General features: G+C 46.0%; 1 long non-coding RNA gene across 2 annotated transcripts; it reads left to right on the top strand.

Annotated features, from left to right (window-relative positions):
* Nucleotides 1-893: 893 nt before the first annotated feature.
* Nucleotides 894-3926, top strand: LOC132000681 (uncharacterized). Of its 2 annotated transcripts, none has more exons than XR_009399429.1 (3): nt 894-981; nt 1340-1543; nt 3848-3926. It is a non-coding gene; the product is annotated as an uncharacterized LOC132000681 (long non-coding RNA). The 2 variants fall into 2 exon arrangements; XR_009399428.1 differs by lacking the exon at nt 3848-3926 and adding an exon at nt 2199-2261.
* Nucleotides 3927-11367: the final 7441 nt, after the last annotated feature.

Raw genomic sequence — 11367 nt, 5'->3', positions numbered from 1 at the left:
GAGAATTATATTTATCTCCCTTTTCTAGATGAGGAAATTGAAACCCAAAGGGGTTCATGAACTTGCCCATAACCACAGCTGCCAAGTGTCAGTGCTGGAAGGAACCCCAGTGATCACTGGTCTAAATCTCGTCTTTTACAGATGAAGAAAAGGATGCCCTGGGAAGAGAGACGTTTTGCCCAGGGTCATTCAGAGCTGGAAGGTAGGTGGTGAGTGGAGAGGAAAGGTCCCCAGGTCCAGTCGGCTGGCGGTCGGGCTGTGGGCAGTCAGGGTCTGTCCAGGATCCCCCAGGCACTGGTAGAGCCAGATGGTGAGTGAGGATCCCCAGGGTCCATATTACCTTTTCCACTTCAATAATGAACTTTGCAGAATTTAAGCAGGGCCCACGGCTGCTGACCCCAAACTACAATTCCCATGGCCCTTTGCAGTAGGCATGGCCATATGGCCGAGTTTAAGCCAGCCGATGTGGAAGAAAGCACCTCTGGGTCCCTTCCTAAAGCCCAGCTGCAGGTCTGCATGCCCTCTTCCCCATCCCCCTTCTTAAGAGATGGTGACATGTGGGGCAGCTGCCTTGGACACACCCAGGTATGGAGCCTTGTGTGGAGGGAGGCACAGCCACCCCGCTACTGGTACCCAGATGGCCTCAGGGCACAGAACTGCCCCCTTGGGAGAAAAGAGAGTCCTCCTGAGTCTCATGCAAGTATGAAATAGACCGCTTGCATATCCATCTCAGAAGGGGTCTGTGCCACTTCTGCCCTGAACTAGCTCCTGGCTCACACCCAATCTCAGGCCTAGGACGGTGCCTGGACTCCTAGGAATGTGCCCAGAAGGCGGAAATCCTTGGTGAGCAGCTGGGAGGAGCTCCACAGCTTGCCCTGCAGCTCTGCCTGGGACCGGTCCTGCGAAGAACTGTCCTTGACTGCACTGAGTCCAAAGCCACAGACCCTAGAGCCGCCGCTCACAGAGGCTGCCCACAGACTGGTGAGCAGATGGAAAGACCTCTTGGGTTCCCCTGGCCCCACGCCCTGGAATGCTCCAGAAACTGCAGACAGAGTGCAAGGTTGCATGCTCTTCTGCAGCTTTGGCCTTCCTAGCAGCCAATGAGGCCTGACCCGGAAAATCAGCTCAGGCCTAGGTGATGGAGAGGAGGATGAGAATGGGCAAGTAAAGCCATGAAGGGCAGAAGCCTCCCACCTGAGGTGGGCCTGCCTGGGGCGCAGTTACCTTCCTGCCCTGGCCCAGAGGCAGTGGGATTCCCTTCTCTGGTTTCTTTGTTGTGCATCTTAGACTCTCCTAATTCAATCCTGCGGGCGCTGATTGAGCACCTGTCCCATGCCAGGCACTTGTCGAAGCTCTTCGGGAGTGTAGAGGGGAGTGGATCAGACAAAGCTCCTGCCCGTAATGGAGTCCAGGCTTGGAAGGACCGGGAGACAAACACCCAAGGGAGGACCCACCCGAGGTGCAACAGCCACAGGGGGGCCAGACCGGAAGCAGCCTGAGCGTCGGGAGTGCGGAGAGAAGTAGGGACTCTGCCTGCTGAAAGGTGCTGGTGCAGGCATGGGGAGGGTGGGTTCATGCGGAGGGCGTTGGGAAGATTTCCTGCAAAGGTAACAAGTGAGCAAGGTGTGAATGATGAGCCATGTCCCAAAAGGGTTTCAGGGAGGGAGGGATTCCAGGTAGGGGAGCTGTCTGAGCGAAGTCTGGAGGCTGGGGCACCAAGGCCAGGCTTTGGGTCACAGAGGCAAAGCCGGGGGCCCGGGGGAGGGTGGCAGGGCCAGTTGTTGGCCAGGTGTGGTTACCTCAAATTTTCAGCTTAGCGAGAGCTGACCCTCACCTAGGCCTTGAAACCAAGGAGCTGGGCAGACCTTACTGTTCTCTTGCTGTTTACCTTGGAGGGCCATTCACCTCCCTGGGCCTCAGGTTCCTAGTTCATGAATGAGGGGCACTGGGCCGTGGTAAACAGCCCAAGAGCCACCGCAGGAGGAAGCTGTGTGGGAGGCGTGTCTGTTGTCTTTGGGGACTCAGGTGCCAGGCTCCGCTCTGCCCCAGGGGACCCTGACACCTGTTGGGCTGGCAGCCTGGCTCCCCAAGGTCCCACCCCTGGGGACTGGGGGCTCTTGGGTCTCTCTAAAGGTGAAGTGCTGACACCGGCCAGGCCCCTGTGGACATTTCCCACCAGCTCTTCCTCCTCTTCCCAGGCGCAGATGACAAATGTCCCCTGGCAGCTGCAGAGAAAAAGAGCCTTTGATGAAGGGGCGCTGGGAGGGGCTCGGTTTTATTTGTTGACTATAAAAATGTCAGCTTCTTTGGGCAGCTTCTTGAGTCAATATTTGCTGTTCTGAGGCTGAGTTCAAATGCTCAGTAATCCACTCAGCCTGGCTTCTTCCTCCCTTGCCTCACTCACACCCACAAAGGTTTGGCAGGGCCCCCCGCTTCCCGGGCCAGGGAGCCTGCTCCATGCCCTCCCATGCCAGCCCTCAGAGGGCACTGGCCCCATAGCCTGGGGCTCCCAAGGTAGCTCACGGAAAGGAAGGTTCCTGGAAAAAAGATCTGTGTTCGTTCATCTCAAAAACAGGCAGATTTATAACATCTGCTTCTCAGGGTAACATTAAGTGCAAATCAAAGATAGACTGTGCAGGTTTCCATCAGCTGTCAAGCCGCACATCATCACCATGCCCTCCAATGATGACAGGATGGTGAAAGCCATTTGCCAAAGATTCCTAGGTGTCGGCCACTGTCAAGTGATCTGACAGCAGATTCTGCAGTGCTTTCCTTAGGAACCTCCACCCTGGGGGCTAGTTCCCCAGCTCTGGCAGCCGCCCACCATGGGCTTCTTTCTGTAAGGATCCCGCGAATGTTAGTGGAGAAACACTGGGCTCCGAAGGAAGATGGATCCTTGATTCTCCACGTAGGACTGTGTGCCCTTTGGCCAGTTTCTTAACCTCGCTGAGCCTCAGGTCCGTCCGCATGATGGGACAAGGTTTGCCCTGCAAAGGTGTTGTGGGACTTAAAGAGAGGGCTTAAAGCAGCCAGTGGGGCACCTGGCACTTAGTGGGGTTTTCCCAAGGGTTCATTCTCCTCCTGCATGGATGGTGCCTCCCAGTCTAACACGATTCTCTCCCTCTCACATGGCGCATGAGCTGAGAAATGCCATCCTGGGTACTGAACTATAACGTCCAGAGACACTGTGAGGCTACTTCACTGGCTTTTGAGATGCTCCCATTATGTAAAGACTGCTTTCACGCTCCTCTGCCCCCTGCCTTTGTTTGGCTTCTGATTTGGCTTGGCTGCCAGAGCTGGCAAGAAGCTCCGTACTTGCAGGGTATAGGGCACAGCTGTCCTCCAGGGGCAGCCCCTTGTGTCTGAGTGGCCTTAGGGCGAGAGGTGCAGATCGGGTCTGACTCACACGGCACCAACACCGGACTCATAAACATCACTGCCGAGGGACACAGAGCCCCACAGACTCTTTCTACCCATTGCTGTTGGCCGTGAAGCTCTGCCCAGGTGGCCCATACTTCTGAGGAGGCATCATGGGGGAAAGTCCTAAGTCCCGGAGCCAATAAAAAATGGTGTAGTTATTTCAGAAAACTGAAAGTTTATTTAAAAGCAAACAAACGCGGCATCTGGGTGGCTCAGTTGGTTAAGCAACTGCTTTTAGCCCAGATCATGATGCCAGGGTCTTGGGATCAAGCCCCATGTCGGGGCTCCGCAGGGAGCCTGCTTCTCCCTCTCCTTCTGTCACACTCCCTCTGTCCCTCTCCCTGCTCATTCTCTCTGCCTCTCAAGTAAATAAATAAAAAATAAAAAATAAAAGCAAACATACATTTGCCCTAATCTGATTCTGCAGTAGACAACAATGAAGCCGCACTGTTGCCCTTCATCGTGTTTGAGATGCATTTTCAAATGTATCTTTGAAGACCGAAGTCACAGAGGTAAGTGGCTGAATCGGCTAATTCAGGGAGACTTGAAACAAGAATTGTCTTTGACTTCCTATTCTCCTGTCCCCAAAGACAATCATTCTTCAAACTTATTAGTTTTTTTCTTTTAATTCTTTTTAATATTCTGTTTTTCAGATTTTTCAGTCTAATTAACTTCTCACTATGGAAGAAGAGAACGTAGGTCTCTCTAACCAGCACTGCCGCTCATACCAGTCATCTCTGTCCCAGCCGTTCTTCCAAGGCAGCTCTCACTCTCTGTTTGTTGGATATTTAGTATTTACAGTGTTATGACCGCACCCTATTAAGGCCTGAGCCATGCCCTCGACTATTATTATTTGTCATTTCTTAAACTACTTCGAGCTTTTTTTATTTTTTTTTTTAAGATTTTATTTATTTATTTGACAGAGAGATCACAAGTAGGCAGAGAGGCAGGCAGAGAGAGAGGAGGAAGCAGGCTCCCTGCTGAGCAGAGAGCCCGATGTGGGACTCGATCCCAGGACCCTGAGATCATGACCTGAGCCGAAGGCAGCGGCTTAAGCCACTGAACCACCCAGGCGCCCCTACTTCAAGCTTTTAAATAGAAGTTCATTGTTTAGTTATTTCTTTTCAGCTTAGCCCAGATCCTCTAAAAAGTAGAGTCCGAAGGCCGACTAAAGTGTGTCAACTTGATTCGGGAGATGTAAATCCAGGGAAGTGAGGATGAGGGAAAGGGGAGGAAGGAAGGAGAGGGAGGAGGCAAGGCAAAGTGATGTGTGAGCGCGCACCAGAGTGCGGAGAACCACCAGCCTACGGAGCAGGCATGCTGCACGGGCGCGTTCATCAGCACCTGTAATTTCCCCAGGTGAGCAGACAGGTGAAAGTGTGCCCCCGTGTCCTCTACAGAAGAACTGAACTCCGCGTCTCCTTCTTGTCTCCCGTCTCTCATCCGGTAAAATTCACCCCCGGGGAATCTAGTCCTTTGCACTTCCAGCTTGCATTATCCAGTGCCCTTTTGGGCTGCCAACTTGGGGTGCCAGAACCCCCTCCCTGGGACGTAGCGTTTCATCCAACCCTGGATGTGACAGAGGAGACAAAGCCTGGGAGACTGGCTGCTTGGCTCGGCTGCAGGAATGGCGTGCCGAGGCTCATAAAGCTTGTCTGATACGGTTGTCCGTATGCATGACTAATGCAACCAGGCTCTCAGCTAACCATCTAAAACTGCCCTCAATCACTCAGACACATCAGGTTCTCTACTAGTTCCACCTGCCTGGAGATCTGCCTCTGAATGCTTATAACCTGCCACACTCAGGACTGACACACAGCTGCTGTCCTAAATATCTCCTTTCATTGTCATTGCCATAGATGGGGCACCGGGGATGCCTGGGTGGCTTGGTTGAGCCCCCGACTCTTGATTTCAGCTCAGGTCATGATCTCAGGGTCATGAGATTCAGCCCCTGCGCCTTGGTAGGGCTCCACACTCAGCTGGAAGTGTGCTTCTCTCCCTCTCCCTCTGCTCCTTCCCACCAGCTCGCTCCCTCTCTTTAAAATAAATAAATAAATAATTAAAAAAAAAAAAAAAGATGGAACTCTGTTTCCTGAATCTCACCTTTCCTTCCTCTTGGTTCATGCTCTCTTTTAGTAGAAGACCTCCTCAAAAATGGAGAATAGTATGCATAGGGTATATACTAGTTCAATTTAAGTGTTGGTATTAAGCCTCAGCCTTAAGAGGGCCAAAGTATCAAATCCATGCTCCAGCATTACATCTGGCATCCATGAGTTTGTAACAACCAATAATCATGTGACCTTGAGAGTTTCCATCATATACAATTCATGAAAAAATGTCAGTCATGTGAATAAGTTATGCCATTCAGTTTATTGTTAATATTAGAATATTCATCCATGAGGGTAATCATTTTAGATGTATTTTGGAGTTAAATCTCTTTGTGTACTTTGTATCTTTTAATTCTATAAATAAACCTATAATTATTCTATATATAATTCTCTGTATATATAATTATATAATTATATAATTCTATAAATAATAAGTCAAATATAAATATATTTCAATTATTACAAAATTGAAATGCTACAAGAATTAATAAGTAATTTTACATACAAAAACAGTTATTAAAAACAAATAGCTACATATGTAGAAAAAACAATGTCAGTTGATATGAAGGGTAAGTTAGAATGCATTAGAAGGATAACTGTAAGAAGAAATTTATGAACCCAAAGTGTCAAAAAGTTAAACACCACAAGAAAGAATAATAGAGGGGGCGCCTGGGTGGCTCAGTGGGTTAAGCTGCTGCCTTCGGCTCAGGTCATGATCTCAGGGCCCTGGGATCGAGTCCCACATCGGGCTCTCTGCTCAGCGGGAAGCCTGCTTCCCCCTCTCTCTCTCTCTGCCTGCCTCTCCATCTACTTGTGATCTCTCTCTGTCAAATAAATAAATAAAATCTTAAAAAAAAAAAGAAAGAATAATAGAGCATTATTCAGATTATTATAGAATAGCTTGATGTACTAGCACTCATAACACTGACAAAATAAACTTTAAGAACTATATTTAGCTTTCAGTTATTTAATTCCACTTAAGCCAAAGGTATTTCAAGAATACTTGTTATGGCTTTTGAGGAAGTATTCTGTCCCTTCAACATTTCATAGGAAGGAAAAAAGCCAAACCATGTACAACACCATCCACAATAAACCTTCTTCTATCTAGACATAATATATAAATAATGTATAAAAAATTTTTTTAGAAAAAAATGAGGTAAACAAAACACATTTTCTTTTCACATATCAGATTTCAAAGTGGAGACATCATAAGAGTGCTTTAAGATAATTTCTCATAGTTTTGAGTCCTTGGAGAAAAATGTAAACAATATACTTGTTAAAAGAACTAAATAGACTGACACCAATTTTCAACGATCGAAGATGAGATATTTTTGAGATTTCTTCAAGCAATGGATTCCAGGTTGAATGAAAAGAACTAGGATACTAAAATACTTACCCCTCTTTGCCTGCTATGTAGAAAAGGCAATATTGTTACTCCTTCTGATATTAATATAATAATGCCAGATTTCTTTTGATTAGTATTTCCATGATGAACCTTAATCCATTTTATTGCTTTTAACATTTCTTATCCTTATATTCCAGTAGACTCTGCTGACAGAATCATATAGCTTAATATTTTTGTTTTTTAAAATCCTGGCTGGCAATCTTTGCTTTTAATTACAATATTTAGTTCATTTATATTTAATGTAACTGTTGATATACTTGGATTTAAATCTGTCATTCATATATACATACACACACACACACATATTTACATATATATATTTATCATTTTTTCTTTACATTCCACAAGACTTTTTTTTTCTTTTTTAAATACCCTTAGGGGCACCTGGGTGGCTCAGTGGGCTAAAGCCTCTGCCTTCGGCTCAGGTCATGGTCTAGGGTCCTGGGATCAAGCCCCGCATCGGGCTCTCTGCTCAGCAGGGAGCCTGCTTCCCTTCCTCTCTCTCTGCCTGCCTCTCTGCCTAATTGTGATTTCTGTCTGTCAAATAAATAAATAAAATCTTTAAAAAATAAATAAATAAATAAATAAATAAATAAATACCCTTAGAATTTACAATAGGAGTCTTGGACTTATTAAAGTCTTCCATAAGTTAGTATTTCTACTACTTCAAGATATTGTATAGTATTGTGATATGATAAAATACATAAATATTTTGGCCTTTATCTTCAGCTCCTGATCAGCATTCCTAAAGCCCTTTGTAAATTCCTAAGCAATAAAGATGCTAGGAAAACTTTCTGTCCTAATATTTGGTCTTTTGATTCTGGTTCCTGACAGAGTTCCCATACCCATTAGAATTTTCTGGGTGATGGGAACATCTGCTGTTCTAATAAGGTGACTCTTGGTGGGCTTCAGGGTGGGGAAGGGTCAGCAAGACCAGCTAAAACGCTTGGAAATTTCAGCCCTACCCTCATCCTCCAGCAAAGAAAGAAGGACTAGAGATTGAGTTACATGTCTATGTGATGAAGCCTTAATAAAAATCCCCGAGCTAGGGGGTTCAGAGAGCTTCCAGGTTGATGAATACAACCATGTGCTGGGAGGGGCGTGCACCACAACTCCAGAGACCAGAAGCTCTTGCTTTCAGGACCCTTTCTGGACCTTTCTGTGTATCTCTTCATCTGGCTATTCATCTATATCCTTTATTAAGTAATAAACCAGTAAATGTAAGTGTTTTCCTGAGTTCTGTGAGCCATTACAGTAAATTATCAAACCTGAGGAGGGGGTTGAGGAATCCCTGATTTGTAGTCACGTCAGACAGAAATGTGGTTGACCTGAGGTCTCATGCTTGCTCTTGGTGTGTGAAAAGAGAACAGTGTTGTGCGGCTGAGCCCTTACCCTGTGAGGCCTGACTTCAGGCAGATGGCGTCTGAACTAGATGGAATCAACAGACACGCAGCTGGTGTTGGAGAATTGGTCAGTGGGAGAAAAAAATCCACACGTTGGGAGACCAGAAGTACCGGTGCAAATAGTAAAAGGAAACAGTAGAAGCAACAGTTGGGTTTTTCCTTTTCAGAAAGTGAGGACTTTCAGGAATTAAACTACTTAAAGTTGCTTGTCAAGGAGTAAGGCTAGGGCATGGGAGTGGGGAGAGGTGGTCTTGCCAAGAGAAGGGCAAAACTGATAGAAGATGAGTTTATAGAATAGAAAACCCATCTTTAGATTGACCGTAGAAAAATCACAGCGAAGATAGTAAGTGACTTAGGAATGACAAGCAAAACATCTTGCACACATTCTCAAGTTTGTATATTAAGAATGTAAGTACAACTATATTTTAACAGAATTATAGACTGAAGCAAAAAGATAATGGGCCGTTTTCGTCAGTCTTCAGCAGAAAAGAAACTGCATGACTCTGGAATCGTTTTGTCATGTACTTACGGGAGATGGTCAAACAGATGAAACAGCAGCTATTGCCGATAAAAAATGGCTTGATTTTTTTAAAAAATGACTTAATCTTGTAGGTGTCAGGTAATAATACCAACCTAGTGGGATCAGCTCACACCCACTGGTTGATTGCAGAGAAATTAATTCATTTGCTAGACTCTGCTAGAGAAGTAACTGAAATGAAAGACCTCGAGAGGACAACTTTTTTTTTCTTTTTCCTTTTCTTTCTTTCTTTCTCCCTTTCTTTCTCCCTTCCCTTCCCCTTCCTTCCTTCCTTCCTTCCTTCCTTTTTTCCTTCCTTCCTTCCTTCTTCCTTCCTTTGAGAGCTCACGCATGCATGTGAAAATTGGAGGGTGGGGCAGAGGGAGAAGGAGAGAACCCCAAGCAAGCTCAACACTCAGCGCAGAGCCCAACGGAGGGCTCCATCCTCCAACTCTGAGATTAAGACCTGAGCTGAAATCAGAGTTGGACACTTCACTGTGTGTCACTGAGCCACTCAGGTGCCCCAGAGAACAACTTTTTCTTAAGTTATGCCTGTTTCAATTCCTCCTGTCATTCTTCTCCAGGGAAGATGCTGAAATTGCCGCAACGCACGATAGAATCTTAGATCCAGGTGAAAATGTATGGACTTTGTTATTCTGAAATCCAGTTCTGTCATTTCATTCCCAGACCTATTTATCCAAGGTTTTGAAGAAAATACACATTTGTGTGAGAGCAAAAATTTGCTTTCCTTATGAATATATTCTGACAGTACAAAACTTCCCTTTTTTTGGACTGCTTCCAAGAAATAGCATCTTCATCAGCAGCCCAATCTTCAAGTAGGAGTTGAAAAGGCGATAAGCATTATTTGAGTTACTATAGAGAAAAGAAAAGATTAATCATTGGGGAACAATGTCACCATCAGTGGTACCCGGGCTGACAAGGAGACACTAGAATTAGCTTTGTCCACCACCCAAACTCCGTTGAAAGTGAGCATCTGTTTGTATGACAGATATAATGACCACAGGAATAGTCGAGCAGCTTGAAGTGCTGACAAAGCCTTCTCCCTGAATTATAATCCCAGACTTTAAAGACCTCTGAGGCTCTTTGTCATAAAGTTATATTAATATGTAAACTTGACCAATAAAATTTCTGATTTAGTCATGTGTCTCAGATGGTGATTTTTGGCTTCGGCCAAACGCCAGTGTTAGCTTCGCCATTTCACAAGCGTCATTTCCTCAAGTGGTACATTTTTAAAGACCTTGCTTGTCCTGAAAATGACCTTATTTGAGCCTCATGCTTGACAGTGTGGCCAAATGTAAAATTCTAGGTGGGACGTCACTTTCCCACAGAATACGCTGGAAAGCAACGATCCATATGTTCTCTCTTCTAGGGGGACGTTCAGGAAATCCAAACCCATTCCTGGCCCTTTTAATATGACTTTTGTACTCTGCCTCTCTTTAGAAGCTCTTCAGGTTTTTTTGTTTGTTTACAGTGTTCAGAAACGTCGCAGTTTCAGAGAGGTAGTCTTTCATTTTTGTGACAGGCGCCAAGACCATCCTCTCAAATGTGTGAGTTCGTGTTTTTTTTTTTTTTAATGTTGGGAAAATCCTCTTTATTTCTTTGATAGCCTCCTCTTCTATTCTCTCTCTCTCTCAGGAACTGCTGTTTTTTGGATGTTGGGTTTTTTCTCAGGAAAAAACCGGGGCCACTGGGTCTACACTGCCCACTGGGACCTACACTGGAGAAAATCCGTGAAAATCCAAACGCAAGGTTTTATGTTTATCTCAAACTGTTCCTTATTTGTTGGCGGCGGGGGGGAAACCCTTTACAAAAAGAAGTAGCAGGACTGAGTGGGAGGGGGACGATGGAAACAGAGCTGGAGTCAGCCCCATCCTCTTCCACTGACTCCCCCTTTTCACCCCGACAAGCTCAGGCCTGCCAGCAGAAAGAGAAACCGGCCCGCCCCCCACAGGCCGGCTTCCTTGCCCTCAGCTTTGGGTGATCTCCTGCGAGCCACGTCAGTTTCTGAGTCACTGTCTCCTCATCAGTGAAAGGAAATGTGAAAACTAATACCCGTCTAGCCTACTGAAATAATAGGACCTCCTATTATTTTCAGGTGAGGTGTGAAGAACTTTGGAGAGGAGGGATTTGGAATCAGCCAATCTTGGTTCATGTGGGAGGAATCTTTATTACAGTAACAGTGGAGTCGGTTGTTTTTAAAACACTGTGTGTGTGTGTGTGTGTGTGTGTGTGTGAGTCTCCAGTGTTCATTTAGTTTCTGAGAGAGCACAGCCTCAAATGACAATTGCCAAGAGGTTGGTTTTCAGCGGGGGAGACTGAACAGCCCCCTCCCTTGATGGCAGGATCGGAAGGCCCAGACTACCTGAGGCACTCATTATGTCACTCGTATGTAAAAAAGCCCAGCCTCTCACAGTTCCAGAGGCCTCGATGTGGAGCTCTGCGTTCTGGCCTGGTTTTGGCACAAGCACTACTTCCTGGTTTGAGATCAGAGGC

The sequence above is a fragment of the Mustela nigripes genome, chromosome 14 (assembly GCF_022355385.1).
Source record: "Mustela nigripes isolate SB6536 chromosome 14, MUSNIG.SB6536, whole genome shotgun sequence".
Classification (NCBI taxonomy): Eukaryota; Metazoa; Chordata; class Mammalia; order Carnivora; family Mustelidae; genus Mustela; species Mustela nigripes.
This window is presented reverse-complemented; position numbering and strand designations above follow the sequence as displayed.